The following is a 3,451-nucleotide window of genomic DNA, read 5'->3' on the forward strand; positions in this document are numbered from 1 at the left end:
GGCCTTTTTCTTGCTTCACAAACTCTAACATTGAACAGAGACAGCAAAAACACTTGAGAAATCCAGTTAACAAGGGATAATTTGCATGGCTTTGTAGTCAGACTTTTATGATTATTATTATTACTACTAGTAGTACTATTACTACTATCTTCCTTATTTGGTTTATTTCTTCAAGAACATTTTTTTCTCCTTCATGAATCCTCAGAATTTATATTTTCAACCAATTCTAGTTAGAAAAAGGCAGATTTCTGAACCCAGTGACATATCCAGGAAAGGAAGGGATTTTCAGTCAAGAATCATTCATCTCTTCTCACTGGCTTTAGTATTTTTGGTTGGTTGGTTGGTTTTGTGGTTTAGTTATCCTGTTGTTTATACATAAATGCTAATGTCAGTGTAAGCGTGGCTGCCTCAGGTAATACTAGAGAAGGTTTCCCTTGTACTCAGCAAAAGACTAAGAAGTATTTTTGGCCAGGTTTGTAAAACATGCCACTGAAATGCATTTATATTTTACAGAGACCTGCAATCATAGCCCTGGTGCCGATAAGATCGCGAAGCCTGATCACAGCATGCTGAAACCAATGGAAAAATTCCCCTAGATTTGGTAGCTGGGGGATCAATCCCTAAGCTTTGATTCAGCAAAGACAAATCTATTTTTAATGTATCACTCCACCTAGTGGGACTAATAAGTGCTTCAGGGCAAGCAACTGCTCAGTGCTTTGTGAGGTGTCACAGCACCTGCAAGAATGCATTATTACCCTCCCAAAAATGCTGCTACATTATCCTTCTGTTACCAGGGTTGTTTGCATCCTACTGCAGAACTGTTAGGAGTAGCAGGACTTACCACAGTCTATTAAACCAGGAGAAAGAGGAAGCGGATGTGTAACCCATTTCATCTTTCTTAAAGCTAGAAGCATCAAAAGCCTTCTACAAAGTTGCTCAAGAGCACAACATCTTTGTATTTGACTAAAATGTATGGCTCCTTAAAAATAGACTGGGATCTGGTGTAATAACCAAATCTATAGTTTTAGAGATAAACTGCAATACTTGTGAAGTCAGTTTCCCAAATTTCTAATTTGCACTTTATCAAGAGTAAACTAGCAATCTAGATCTCTTCAAAACCCAAGCGCAGAATCTTACTAGTTTTAAGCATTAATTCATTCTCCCCACGGAGATATCAATAGAAGGACTTCATATCACAAACACCACACAAAGAATAACATCAAGCAAATAACGGCATGTGCTCAGTACGAGAAAAGACAACTATTTATTTAGCACAGCGAGTTCAGTCATTTAAGCCTCTACTTCTCAACAAATTTGGTTTCAATCTCTTTTCGATTCTGAGAGAGATGAATTTGCTCTTCTCAGCCTAGTTCTCGCTGGACGTTTTTTCTCAAAACGAAACCACCGCACAGCCTGGCACGTTAAGGCAGAACAGGAGGTGTTTGCTAAGAGGATGTCGTTTGCAATTCAGGACTGAAGTGCACGGCCCCAGCTGCGTGCTTGGGAGCTTGTATGGCATCTACGCTTGATCTACCTGACTCAAGTCAACACTAGACCCACACTGTGAAAAGCACTACAGCACAGTCCAGTACAGTTCAGAATTGTTTAAAAGTGCCTTATTTTTAAGCGAGCCCACGCGAATATCCAGGGAGGGGGAACAGTGACTTTGAGCTCCTAGCACAATGGGCACATGGTACATTTGGCAGTTCACAAGCCATACATTCTTTGCTCTGAGAAGAAACCAGGACAGAAAAAGGAATTTGGGTGCTGCACGGTGAGATGTGAATGGCACAGAAAAGACGTCATGGACACTTTGTGTGAATGCAGAGGAACAAATGAAGGGTCATCTCCAGGTTTGTTTTGTGTGTTGTTGTTTTGTTTTGTTTTGTTTTTTTCCTTACAAAGAATGTGGCTTTACCCAGACTGCAGTAATATAAACCTGCAGGTATACATACATACACAGAATATTCAAGGCAGGGTGGTGTACAGACACACACAAACACACACGCACACATAGATAGAGGTGTTTTTCCAAACCAAAGAGGTGGGCTCCAGAGAAAGGATCCGGACAGCAGGTGGTGTTAATTGATCGCAGTAAGCAGAAGTTCTCTTATGAGACAAGACAAACCACGTTCACTGCCTAGCGAGGGCTAGCACGTGGTTACATACCCAGAGGATGAGCTGCGGTCCTAGCCCCATCTCTGTGGTATGTTTGTGGATGAAGCCTTGAATCCATCCACGTGCCCTAAGGGCAAGGGGGGCTGGATGTGGACAGAAATGGTTAAGGCCCACATTGGCTGAGAACTGTTTTTCCCCTCTTCCCTTGCTGAACTTTAAGCCAAGGAAATAAAAACACAAAAACATTTTAGAAAGAAAAAACAAGCAGACCAAAAAAATAAAAAAATCACTCAAATGAGGCAGGTGTTTCTTTTTCCTCCCCTGCATCTACCTATGCTGGCCAGTGCTGGATGGATAGATGCTGCATCTGTAATGCCACAGACTGCTAAAAAAAATAATGCTTTTTTAAAAATAAAAATAAATCCCACATCAGGGGTTGAAAGGGAGGAGCAGACAGGGCAGATAGAAATATTTTTTTGAAGACAGGACTTGAAAACAGAAGTCGATGTCTGAAAATCACCAGCCCTACTTCGGCAAAACAAGAATCAGAACAGGGATAGCCGGCTTCCCTTCCTCATGGGCAACATAAGCAAAATTTCTTACAAAATTCCCTCCAGCCAAAAGCTGAAATCTCTTCCCCAGAGATCTGAGGGAAGGGGAGCACAGGAATAGCCATCCCTGTATCCAAACCCCACTCGTTTGGATACGTTACCCTGTACTTGGTGGGCACAGTCCTCCCAGTCACATAGATGAGGTTCCTGGCCGCACTGCACAGCAGTTTGCTTCTGGTGTGTGCACCAAAATCTCCCTCATGGGGAAAGCAGAATGCACAGGTCAGGGTGCAAGCAGCAGCAGGGGGAGGTGGTGTGCAATGGGGCCTCACCCCAGCACGGCACAAGGATGTACCAAGGGCACTGCCGGGGTCTGGGGGCTTTGTAGCACCCCAGGCTCTCAGTTTAGGTGCAGGCAGGAGATGCAGCAGCCCCACTGTGTGCTCTTGCAAAGCCCTCCCGCAGTTGCTGCAAGGGAACGTTGCTGGGACTGCTTCTGAGTTATGTTCTGTCTCACATCTCTGCTTCCCCAATACCTCTCACTCTCTTCTGTTGCTTGCACTCCCTTCTCCCACCCACAAAAAAAAAAAAAAAAAAAAAAAAAGTGAACCACTAAACATCTGCAAAACAGGACGAGGGGAAATCAGTTCTTTAAACAAAAGTGGCATTGTAGAGGCACCTAGCCGTGGACCCTCTGCTTCCAGCACTGCTGCTAGGAGGCATGTGCACAACACAGAGGAAGAGTGCTTTCAGCTAACCGGATTTCCCCTGAGGCTGTTAGC

This window comes from Aythya fuligula, chromosome 5 (genome assembly GCF_009819795.1).
Source record: "Aythya fuligula isolate bAytFul2 chromosome 5, bAytFul2.pri, whole genome shotgun sequence".
Taxonomy (NCBI): domain Eukaryota; kingdom Metazoa; phylum Chordata; class Aves; order Anseriformes; family Anatidae; genus Aythya; species Aythya fuligula.